The sequence below is a fragment of the Rhineura floridana genome, chromosome 3, assembly GCF_030035675.1.
Source record: "Rhineura floridana isolate rRhiFlo1 chromosome 3, rRhiFlo1.hap2, whole genome shotgun sequence".
Classification (NCBI taxonomy): Eukaryota; Metazoa; Chordata; class Lepidosauria; order Squamata; family Rhineuridae; genus Rhineura; species Rhineura floridana.
Window position 1 is genome coordinate 218,170,686 of NC_084482.1, and position 13,272 is coordinate 218,183,957.

Here is a 13,272-nt window from a genome sequence, read left to right on the forward strand (position 1 = left end):
AACCTCATACAATTTGGCCATGTTGGTGGGTTTAGGGATGGCGTTCCGCAGCCCATGAAGTATGAGGCAGCGATAATTTTCAAGTTCGGTACTGCCACCAGGTGAAGCATCCCATCCCAGGTCTCTTTCTGGCATTATGGCAGCCATGGGTGGCGCGCCTGCTCCTGCTGCTGCCCTTTCCGTCTCAGCAAGCCTACGAGCCTGTCCCATAACCAAACTTTTTTCCTCAGAAGTTAGCAAAATATTCATTAGGGTTTGGATATCAGCCCAGCTGGGATGGTGGCTAACAAATATGGATTGCCACAGATCGTATGCTTTCCCAGGGTCTTCTCTCAAGGGGGGTGTTTGGTTTTTCCAATTGAACAAGTCAGAAGTTGTGAAAGGGACATAGACATAAGCTATACCTCCTTGCCCATCAATGACTTCGCGCATAGGGGCCTGAAGATAGCTATTGCCGCTTCTATGTTCTCTGTGGTCCTCCCTCTGGTTAGTGACGTCTTGTGCCACCTTTTCTAAAATCTGGATTCTCTTCTGTCTATGGGCCTTTTCCTCAGGGGTGTTAGCCGGACTGTTGCGGATTTCATGGGCATATTTATGGAGGACGGTTGGGCTTTGTCCCGTTAGGCACAGGGAGCATTCTGGATTTGTATTGAAGGGGAGCATATCCTGGGCGGCTGGGCTTGAACTGCTTGCTTCCTGTGAGAGCAGCAAGGTTCTACAAGTCTCTGGTGGCTGTGGAGGATCTGGTAGGATTTTTATGGGAGCCTGAGGCAAAAAGGGATTGCTGGATCGCTGTGGAGTTGTTTCCACATGGCTTTGCTGTATAGGTCCTGATAAGCCTGACGACGAGCTAAAAGGCCTGTCCAGGTTTATAAGCTGTGGAGGCGGGCTAGTGGGCCCTGATCTGTCCTCACCCAGCGGTTGTCTATACGGTGGTGGTTGTCTGTATAATGGGGCGCTGGGTGAAGACTCATCTTCTGCTTGTGGTAACACTGGTTGGGCTGGCCTGGAGATGGGGCCTCTTTGCATCATGATTCTCATTACAATTGGGGAGGGTGGATCTCGGTCTAACTCTTGCCACATCAAGGCATACTGGATGGAGTCATGCTGCTTCTGCTCTGTGAGCTCTTTTAGGACTTTGACTATTGCTTGGTAGTTAAAGGTGCCTTCTGGGGGCCATCCAGTCCCCAAAGTGGGCCACAATTTTTGGCAGTAGAATATTAACTTGTCTCTTTCTAGTGGATATTGAGTCTCTGCCTGTATAATGTCAAACCTGTTGAGGACAAGCTGCAGTGGGGTGTCCTGTTGTCGACTCTTCCCTAGCCTCTTGTTCCTGGCCTTGGAACCTGCTCCTCCCATCCCGGGGGCTCTAAAGAGGTCTATATAGGGCACAACAACAGTCACGACTTTCGCTTCGTTCGTTTCCCGGCCTTTTCCCTCGCGGGAGAAAGGAAACGCGGTACTAGAACTCCGCTCTCGCTTCGAGGTAATTACCACTGTGGATACGCCTCGTCTCAGTCACACCCACACACTCAGCACTCCCCTCCAAGGTTTGATTTATCCTCACCTGTCTTCTGGTGCTCTGCTTGACCCGCTTGCGCTGGCAATCAGAAGGTTCTGGTCTCGATTTACTGGAGGTCCGCTGACGATACTCTGCTGCCTCGGCCGGCCTGGCGCAGGCCCGGATGCAGGCCAAACAACTTGGGCCTGGAGCGCTCTCATCCAACTGTCTGCAGCCCCGTACGAGACAGCAGAGGTCGTCTGAGGCGGATACTCCTGGCTGGGCTACGCCAGTTTTGTTACAAAAGGAGTCAAGCCTGAATGGAGGCCAGACTGATAGGGACTCTATATTCCTTGAGTTGCCAATAAGGAATAGAGACGAGACCAGAGTACCGTGAATGTTTGCCTTTATTGAGCCTTTGCAAAGGGAGGGCCACCCTTAAGTGACTCTCCAGATTTGCTGACATCCATCATATTTATAGGCTACAGGTACGTCACACACATATCATCAGAAATGCATAGCTAATCAGAAATACATCATTATTTGATTTCTCAGCATCTATCTATTCTGGTCCACTTCTTTGTTCTCCCTCCAAACTTCCTTTATCCTTGACCTTTGGTCTGGTAAGCTGGGAACAACATTTTTAATTGCAAATGAAGCTGATAAGCGGAAAGACTCCCGTACTTTCTCATAAGGGAGGCAAACATATGTTTCATTTAATGTTATTTGATTTTATTCTACTATAACATTTTTAATTTTAACCCATTACAACAGCTCCCTTTCTCTCGTACCCCCTCTCCCTTTTTACCTGCACTCTTTTTGAATAAATGGCTTAAATAGGTGTCTGGTCTGGTTTCTGAACACACTCAAGGGCTGGTTCACCTCCCTCACAGCTGAGGCTGATTGGGGCTATACTATTTGTTGTTAAAGCTGCCTAATCTCAAGAGGACCATGTGACATCCTTCTCTGGCACCACCTGTGTTGCTCTCACTCGTGGCTACCAGCAGTCAGGATCATCGTGTTTATTTTTACCTCTCTCTGCTCTAGCACAGATCTCAAAAGATCCCTCTGCTAGGCCACACTACCCAACACTCTGTGTATCCAATATAACCTCTAGACTATGCCTTAGTCTCTTCCTGGTTATTTTGATACCTTGTGTCTGTGTGTATAGGTAATTCCCAACCCCCCTGAAGCCTCTTGCCTATGAAGCTCACAGCTCCCGGTTGCTCTGTGGTACTGGATGTTGATACAATATAAGAACAAGTTGAAAGAACAAGTTCCTTATCACTTGAGGCTGTAGTTCTCTGCACACTTCCCAGTTTGAGTAAGCCCCATTGAATACATTGGGACTTGCTTCTGAGTAAACAAACATTGGATTGCACTATAAATATATATACAGATTGTGTAATTCATAAACATATTTTAGAGTCATGTTTATATAAATATTTCTTCATCCTGTGTCCCAATAAGTATTTGATTTCACACTATGGTTGTAGATGTTTTTTTCCTCTACATTTTAAGTGTGCCCTTCTTCCTGGGGGTGGTCATGGTTCTCCATTGTTTTCATCCTGAGGGGAGGATAGGCTGAGAGATGGTGAGTAGCACATTTCAGGTCTCTTCACCTCCCCCCCCCCCTTTTTAATTTGTATTTATTTTATATTTCTCCAATATCTTCCCCTGGCTATTTTTATGTATTTTAAATATTTTTAGATTAAATACATAGGAAATCACAATTGTGAACCTCCCTAAAAGCAATTTACCTATCCTTAGGTTTTGGCAAAGTGATGGTGTGAAGGCATGCTGGTAGAACAAGAGACCATGTTTGAGGCATGTTACAAAGTGTTTGAGGACTTTGTCACACATTACTTTTTGAGACCTGTAGATTCTTGTTGGAAAGAACACGTGCACGTTTGAATGGTGGCTTGGGTGCTGTTTTTTCAGTCTACGCTGCATGCGTAGGGAAGGTGATACATCATCTGGCAGCTAGCTTCATAACGTGAGAATGAAAAACATTTGAATCACCATTCGTTTACTTTTCTCACTATTGAGACCACTTCATATATTACTTTTTCATACACACAAATTTAATCTTTGTATAGGAAAAAGTATTTTGTAAAATATGAAGGCTGCCCAGTCAGTATAACCACTGTACAAGATCTACTCAGCCACTGTAATTACCTTTTTGTTTTGAGTGCCCTTTTGTCTGGGTCTTGGTTCAGGTGTGTATCCAACTTTGATGTGCTTATGGAAGGGGTGTGCAAGTAGTGCCCCCCCAAGTGTGGAGGCTTGGACAAACATTGTGTTATGGAAAACCAAAGTCTGTGTGAAAGTACATATTTGGGAATGCCATCAGTGTAATCCTAAACACAATAAATAATATCAAACTTGCACATCACAAAATATATTAGTCATGTCCATAAGCACCAGGAGGGTAGTCACCCAGGAGATCTTAGTCCCTCTTCTGTTTTGGGAGCAGGGTCCCTATGTCTCCAAACATCCTACAGTCAGCATGAAAAGGGAATGTGTTAGTCACTGAGAAGAGTCTTCTAATAGGCTTCCTTGCCTTTCCTGCTGATTGGAGCCAATCAGAGTGAAAGGAGGTGAGTTAGCCACTGAGAAGACTCTTCTCAATTGCTAACACTCTCCACTTACATGCTGACTGGCTCCTAGAGATTGTTGTTGTGAGATAATGCATTAACAAAGATCTCATTCTTAATCCAGGAGTAAAAAAAGGTGTATGTGGCTGCAACTATCATGAAGGGACTTTGCACTTCTGAATTTTCTACTAAACAACTGATAAATACCTATGTAACTTTGTGTCTGGAGACTTATTATTAAGAATCACTTTCCATAACTGTAAGGACGTATGTCCACACGCATGCATCCCAGGCACCTAAATGAGGGGAGAGAGCAGCATAGGGACATAAGCAGATGTCTTATACCAGGGGTTCCCAAACTTTTCTTCTACATAGACCACTTGAAAATTGCTGAGGGTCTGAAAGTATCTGAAAATTTACTATGGGCATATGCAAGATAATTAACTCCCATTAATGATAAGAGCAAGAATTTGGGCTGTGCGTATGATATTGTAATTTAAAGGTGTAATTTTAATTTTGCTAGTTGTTTATGTCACTACTATTGCCATTACATTCAGTGATATACGGGAATTATGATTTATGAGTAACATTAGTACAAAAAGCATTACTAAGGATTCTGTATGGTCTGGTATGGGAGGAGGTCCATGGGGGTGACACCATGAGTTACCGCACCAGGTGACACCAACCCTAGTGATGCCACTGTTCTCCAGTATCCTGACTGAAGGTGATAATATTGAGGACTTGAGATAGAGCCTCTGAAGGGACTACTAGCTGACACACCCTTTCAGCTGTTTTTTTATCAGAGTACCAGACACTGAGCAACTTTTCTCAACAGCAACTTCAGTTGCTGCTTCAACAAATCTCTTTTCCTTTTTCTTGATGGGCTCATGCCAATTCCCCTTCTGATTCCCCTTGAGCCCAACCATGTTTTTAGCCTGGCAACATCTTCATTCAGCTTTTGTGCATCTGCCGAGTAGGGTTGCCAGGTTCAGGGCCTGAGTCTGATCCTGTATCTTTAGAAGAGAAAGTCAGCCAAGTGTAGGTGTTCTTGCAACCCTGTAATGAGAAAAAACACAAGGAGGAATTCTCCCTTCCCCCTGAACAACTTTTAAAGATACAGAAGACCTCTTGGAGGCTGGGCCTGGTGTTACTATGGAGATGGCCTAGGGCTGAATGCAGATACATAATTATGACACAATGCATGATGTCACAAGCAGGATGGTAGCAGAATGAGACAGTTAACACTCAGCCCCAGGCATAAAACTCTCAAGATGCATCTTTGTGACAGATAATGAAATGGTAAAATTTGAGTCTATATTCATTTTTACCTATATTGAGTCTATATTTAATTTTTAGGAAAGTTTTTGGAATGATGCGCAGAGAAGGTTCACATGGTCCTTATCTGGGTATCTTGTCAAGGAAACTTCAGCCATTTCTACATTTGCGTGCCCTTTACATAGAGCTCAATCCATTTAGGACTCTTTTTATGAAGATCAGGACTTCAAAGGAAACATGTGACCCTCTAGAGAACATCCACCTACCTCCTGCATCAGTGGGCATGCCCCACACTCTGTGTATGTATGCCTGCCATCACCCAAGATGGCAGTGGAGGTGTCAATCCCTTAGAGAGATCTTGGGTGGTGGCAGCCATGCCGTGCAGCATGTGGGCCATGCACACTGATGCACAAAAGCAACAGATGCGTGCATCAAGACGGCTTCCCTAATTCTGTGCCTGTATCTCAGGGCTCCCTGGAGCTCCCTTTCCATGATCTGTGCCAGCATCAGATTGCATGTCCTGATAATGTCACAGATTGTGAAGCAGGAGCTCCATCCTTCCACCCTAAAGATGATCTCCTTAGGACCCATCTGAACCACACAGCCCTTGGCCAGAGCCAGACTTGGCTGCATGGTGGCACTGGGCTTCGACAGAAGGAAGTATTGATTGATTTATTAAAATTGCGGTCAATGACCCAAAAGCATGGTACAAAATAGAAAAAACAACAACATATAATACAAAACGGAAACATAATTCATAAAGCAGACATTAAAAAGAAGCACGTATTGACTGAGCGGCAAAGACAAATTTGGCTACTTATATGGTGATGTCTTTGTCGGAGCCTGCAAGAAGGCAAGCAATCGTGTCTTCGGGGGAAGAATTTTTAAGTTTCTGAGTCATCAGTATGGAGTTGAGGAATTTAGCTCGAATTTGTGAGTATAACGGGCAGACCAGAATGGAATGGGTAAGAGTTTCTATCTGGGCGCATCCGCAAGGACAAAAACGGTGTTCGTATGGAATTCGTTGAAATCTCCCTTCCATTACTGCTGAATTTAGGGCATTGAACCTGGCTTTTGTGAAGACTAAACGTAGTTTGGGTGTAGTGAGAAAATACAAATAGGGGGCGAGTTTACCAAATACAAAGGGTAAGTTTAGGAACAGTGGGGAACACGTTTTGGAAGCATTGGCAACTGAGTTTTGATAGTCAATGTCCATAAGCCGAGTACAAATCTGTGTAGTTGCATCATTATGGGACAGGGAGGCCAGATAGACTTTAGAGAGGCCAATTTTCTGCAGTTTGGCTTCTATGGTTGTTAGCCAGGAAGAGGGGTAAGGGTCATTCCAGAATGAAGCTAAAAGGCCTTGGGGGGGATTAAACGAAGTTTTCGCCCAGAAATTAAAAGTCATGTCAACCTGCATTCAAGTCTTAAGGCCGCTGAAGGGACACAACGGGGCACAGCTAGAAGGCAACGGAGGAAACTGGAAAGTATGGTTTCAACAGAGGAACCTAAGGAATTTATCCAACAGGGGCACCATATAAGAGTTGGGGGGTAATCTTGTATGAAAATAGTTTAATCAGAGCTGGGACGAAGCGTCCACCTTTATGATGGAAAAAACGAAGTAAGGTCTTAATGGAGTGCTTTGCTTTCATTAATGTTGCCCATATATGAGTAGACCAACTCAGTGAGGCGTGAAAAGTTAAGCCCAAATATTTGTAATAGGCAACTTGTGCTATTTGGTGACCATTAATCGTCCAGATAGGGAGAGTTTTGCTGTTGGTGAAAACTAAAATTTTGTTTTTTTCAAAATTAATGACTAGTTGATTGTCATTGCAATAGGACATAAATGCCTTTATCAAACGGGTAAGGCCAATCTTCGTGAAGGATAGTAGGACGTCGTCGTCTGTATAGAGTAGTAACGGGCAGGGTGTGGAAGCGATTTTAGGAATATGGAAGTTGCTGGCAAGGCAGTGATCTGCCAGGTCATTAAGATATAAATTAAAAAGGAGTGGGGCTAAAATGCAACCTTGTCTCACCCCCAAGAATGTGTGTATGGGGTTTGAGAGGCTCCCATCTTTACCACAGCATATGCGGATGGAAGTATTCTGGTGCAATTTATAAATCAGAAAAATAAGTCTTCTATCTATAGTGGTATTTATTAATTTATGCCAAAGTTTGTCCCTTGGTATGGAATCAAAAGCGGCCTTTAAGTCTATAAAGGCAGCATGGAGCCCGGGACTGTTATGTTTGTTGTATTTTTCAGCTAGATGTTGCAGGATTATGCAGTGATTTAGAGTGGAGAAACCTTTCCGAAATCCTGCTTGCTCTAGTCCCAGAATATTTTGGTCATCCAGCCATAACTGAAGTTTTGTTTTCAAATAAGAGGCGTATAGCTTTCCAATTATGGAAAGGAGACTAATCGGGCGGTAATTGGAAGGGTCTTGAACGTCCCCTTTTTTATGAATGGGAATAATGATAGCCTCTTGCCATGAAATTGGAAAATGTCCCGATTTGTTAAAGTTGGTGAAAAGTTTTGCTAATAGGGGGACCCACCAATCTTGGTTTTCTTGCAAAAGTTCAGCAGGAATGTTATCTAGGCCTGGTGCTTTACCGTTCTTAAGTTCAACAATCAGATCCCTAATTTCAGCTTGGCTGACAGGCGGCCACTCCAGAAGAAGGGGGAATTCAGGGGACAAATTTTTAATTGAGTTGGTTGGGTGTTTTGACCGATACAGAGACGCAAAGTAACTTTCCCATGTTTGGGGGAGGATAGCGTTTACAGCTATGGGGTGAGTTCTAAATGCCTTCTTAATAATAGACCAGAAATTCTCCGGGTTGCTTTGCATGGATGCGGCAATGAGATTGTTCCATTCCTCCTTGAGGGCTTGATGTTTTTTTCGCACGAGAGTTGCCTTATACAATTTCTTGGTTGAATAATATTTGGAGGGAAGGGAAGTAAGATGTTGATTGCGGTAGTTAAGATAGATGGACCTTAGGCACCGTTTTAAAGCTAGACATTCCTTATCAAACCATTTTGGGCAATTGAAGTTGTTAGATTTGACTGCTGAGGGCCGGGGGGCTAAGAAGGAGCTTAGTGCTGAAGATAGAGATTCGTAAGCAGAGAGAGTCTCGACCGGGGAATCTAAGTTCATCAGCAAGGAGCGAATAGCTAACATATTCAGTGCAGACAAGTATTGTCTTATGCTTGTAGCTAGTGGGAGGGTCCAGTAAGGTCTTTTACGGTAGGAAGAAAAGTTTTCAATAGGGTTGTATTTATGGGCCAAGGAAATCCCTTTGGGGATAATGCATATGACAGTCAGGGGGAGATGGTCACTACCTAGTTTTGTTCCGATATGGAATCAATCAATCGTGCTAAGCAATTTTTGGGAGATTAAGGCATAATCGATTATAGTACAGCCATGGTTAGAGATGTATGTGAACTCTGCACAGTCATTGATATGCTTAAGGCCATTTAAGACGATCATGTGATGGGAAGCTACAAGGCAGGCTAAATTTATTCCGCTATGGTTGATGACCATATCTTTCGAATTCCTTACGTAATAGAAGGCTGTGTGATCACATTCTTCGCCTCTCCAGAGAGGCGAGGAAAGTAATTCATTATTATTGGGGCCAATTCTTGCATTGAGATCTCCCAAAATTATCATTTTTGCACTGGGGTGGGAGTTCTCAAGATCTGTGATATAGAGATCAAATAATTTCCAGTTATGGTCAATGGAAGCATAATCCTTAGTGGGAGGAATATACACATTAACAAAAATGATTGAAAGGGCACCTATTTCCAGAAGCAAGGAAAGAGCCAATGGGGCAAGGTGCTGTATAGGGTGTATTTTGATGTTAATGGAGGATGATATTAGGGTCAGCAGGCCTCCTTTTGCTCTACCACTCGAAGAGGGCAGGGCAGGAAGATCAAAGGCAGAAAAACTGTTTATGTGGGGCCTATCAGTGGCCCAGGTTTTCTTTTTTTAAAAAAATAATTTTTATTCAAATTTTTCAAAAAAACAAACAAAACAAAATACAACAAACAAATAAAGAAAAAAATAAAGTAAAATAGTTGACTTCCGATTTGTCGCAGATCAGCTATAAGTATATAATATATATCAAACCTGTCTCTTAATATATACATACAGGATCACTTTTCTCCATAGGCTATCTTAATTAATCGTCAAATCCCAATATCATCATTTTATTTTGATCTTTCAACAAAAAATCTAAAAGAAGCTTCCATTCCTTAAGAAATGTGTCTATCCATTTTTCTCTAAGTAAACATGTCAATTTATCCATATTCAAATTTTCAAAACCAAAACAATACAAAAAGAAAAAACACAAATCCATAACTAATACAATAAAAAGAAATATATATATACATAAAAAAATTGACTACCAATTTGTCATAGTTCAACTATAAGTCTATAATATGTAACAAGCCTGTATCTTAATAGCTTATAAAATCACCTTCCTCCAGCAATTATCTTAATTGGTTACAAATCTCATGAACATCCTATCATTTTATTCTTCCACAAAAAGTCAAAGAGAAGTTTCCAATCCTTGAGATATATGTCCATCAATTTTTTTTCTAGATAAACATGTCAATTAGTCCAACTCATCAAGTCTACTAGATCCAGTAATTTCAAATTGCCCTTCTTCCATTATCCGTATTGGTTCCATCTTCCATCTTTACGCGCCCAATAGTCTTGCTGTCATAGTCATATAATAAGAGTCTGATAGGAATTTCCTTTTTCATACATATTTTCTTGACATCAGTTCCAAACGTATCACTGAAATATTGTTGCAAAGCCGCATCTCTGTTCCACTTTTTTACATGATACACTAGCACATCTCTTAAAGATTTTTCCATTGACACAAAACAGGGATTAATTCTGTTAGCTTTCTCCATTTCAAGTTCCATCAAGACCTTCCAGTCCAGGAATTTTTTTGAACCGATAATATCTTTATCTCCAATCTCTTCAATTCCTTCAGGGACAGCGCTGAGTTCCAAACCGTAATATTTGTCTCCAGGATCCATCACCGCCAGAAAATCCAAATCTTTTTCCATGTCCATATTTAATCCAATCTCCATAGTTTGAACCTTGCCTTTAATTTCTCTTTCATCCTTTTTTGGTTTTCCAGATCTATCTTTATTCTCCTTTCTCATAGAATCCTGAATTTCTTTCAGCTCCTGTCTCATTTCATCAAGTTCAATTCTCAACGCTTGACTATTATTTCTCAGTTCTTGTTTTATTGAATTAATCCCATTCATTATTTTCTGAAACATATCTATAGATAAAGTCCCTTCTTGTACATCCATGATCTTCTTAATTGTCATTCCCAAAGCCAAAGGAACAAAACTCCTTCAATGTCCCAAGCAAAGAGCATTTTATTTCTTTATCCAGTTACAAAGGAGTTAATCTTTCAAACCAGCTAGCGTCACACTCTAGACAGCCCTTATCTCTTATATGCCCAGAAGTACAAAAACAACCTTAGTTCTCAGCGTCCAAATAGCTAATAACAAAAAAAATGAGCAGATTCGTCAAAAAAAAAAATAGATCAGAAAAAATAGTCCCGGACATATGTTACCCAAAAGTCTTATAAATCAAAAAGAAAACCCTCATCCGTTGTAATCTTTATAATGCTATTTTCCATGTCAGCTTTCTGCAATAAAAAAAAAGATAGGCTATTTTTATTTTCTTCCCCCTTAGTTCTGTAAATAAAGAAAAAAGGAAAGTTTTGGCTCACCCAGGTTTTCTTAATTGCTGGATCTTTGACAAATCTCTGTAGCTGTATAGATAAGAAAATAATAAGCGTAAGACAGAAGAATGCTTGCCTGTTAGGTCGTTTTTCTTTAAAGAAAAAAAAGAATCACTTTTTTCAGCTGAGCTTGGCTAGAAATCCTCGCTCCGTCCGAACTGCTGGAAGACCTTCTTTTCACAGAAGATTCTGACGAATTCCAGTCTCCAACAATCACAACAAAGCTGTGTGGGAAATCTCACGTTTCTTCCTTATCCGGAAGAAATTATCCCCAGTCAAAAAAGACCCTTCTGACTGGATTTAGAACTGAAAAAGTTTCATCCAAGACGGGAGCCCAGTCTCAGAGGCTGCACAGGCGTAGGGATCCTCCTGGGAAGTCAGTGGCCCAGGTTTCCTGTAGGGCAATAATTTCAAATCTAGATAGATATGGAAGCCATTCAGGATCTGTTACCATCGAGTTCCAACCTGCAATGTTCCAAGAAATGAATTTTAGAGAGTTGGTTACATTGTCAGCTCGGGCAGAATTAGCAGAAAAGACATCAGTTGGGGGTTGGTATGGTTGTCAATTTAGTTCATCAATTATATTGAGTGAGCCGGTATCATCGTTGAAAATTGCTCCATTCTTTGTAAAGCAATTTTGCTTGGATTTTTGAGCCGGAATGGAAATCCTAGAGTTGTTGGAGGCAGGGGGCCGCAAGGAACTGGTGTTAAGACGAAGCTCAAACTGGGAATGAGTAGCAGGTTTGTAATTTATAGACTCCTTATCATTATTACAGTGGGCAGAGTGGTCAGCCAGCTGTAAAGCATAAGTTTCTGGGAGGGAGTTGGGCTGTGAAGATAACTGGAGTCGAGAGATCAAACTGCGAAGTCTATTAATGAGCACCAGTCTTTCAGGTTCTGGCAGAGTAAGGTATAATTCCGCTAGTTGGCTTTCTTTGGGGTTCAGGTCCTGAAAGAGGGTCTCATTGAGATATAATGGTTCGGTCTGCTCCTGAGGACTAGTAGTTCGCATTGAGAGATTGTTTGATGTCGTCGTGGATCCCATAATGTTGGAATCTTCTAGTAGCAGCACTGAGGAGTTAGTGAAGCTAAGCTGAGGGCGTGGAACCATTAGAGGGATGGGATGGGTTGTGTTAATATAATATCTTTGGACTGAGAGGCCAAATTTGGGTAGAAGGTTCCTTGTTTCAAAGATTTGATTGACCATATCCCTCGAGTGGCAAGTGATAACCATGCGGCATTCATGAGATGATTGCGCTAGAATTGTCATAGACCTTATAAAATTTTGTCGTCTAAGTGTCGCCATGGATTTATTGAAACAAGTGTCCAGGAAAGAGATGCTGGGAAGCAGCAATCTAGTGTTATTGGATCTGCATTTGTAGGATATTGCCAGCTTATTTAGTTGTAATTGTAATTTCCACTGTGAAGGAGAATTTTGAGTATCAACCCTTAGCGTAAAGTCACGGTCATTCTGAACTTGGGAGTTATTTGTTTCGCCCTCTTCGGGAACTTTAGACAGCTGAGGGAGCGCAGAGGCTGGATTGGACTGAGCCCGAAGATCAGGGAGAGTTTCCTTTTCAGATTTTTTCTTTTTAGGATGGTTAGAAGTTGATTTGACTTTTTGGTGCTCGAGGAGTTTGAAAAGTGGTTTGTAGTTCATTTTATTGGAGAAGTTAACTTTTTGGTTTTTAATGTTTTTTGACTTCTTGGAGAGTTTAGTAGCTCGGCTTGGTTGTTTGGTGTTTTCCAGGTTCTTGCACGTGTCTTCTGAGGTCACTTTTGAGGAGCTCTGGTGCGAAGAAGATGGTAAGAGTGATCGAACGCTCTGGGCAACTGTGTTGAGCAGCTGATTTGTTCTTATAATATAGTCTTTAATCAGTTTTATTTCGTCGATCAATGCTGAATGAATAGGTGAGCTCAGAAGCAATGCATCCATAGTATTTGAGCGTTTACGACCTAAAGCTGACCAATTATGTAGTAAAACGTGATGAGGCAGTCATAGTCATTCAATATAATGGTGACGGCTTGAAAGCAGCAGGCAAGTTAAAAGTGTCCCATTATAAAAGCTTTTAAAAAGACTTAATTAACTTTGGGGATGCAACTGAGACTTGATGAATTACTCACTAAATTTCT

At 41.7% G+C, this 13,272-nt stretch overlaps 1 protein-coding gene across 1 annotated transcript in view; it reads left to right on the plus strand.

Moving 5' to 3' along the window:
- The window catches only part of LOC133378980 (zinc finger protein 850-like), a 69,162-nt gene that overhangs the window by 14,863 nt on the left and 41,027 nt on the right, over positions 1 to 13,272 (plus strand). The window lies entirely within an intron of this gene.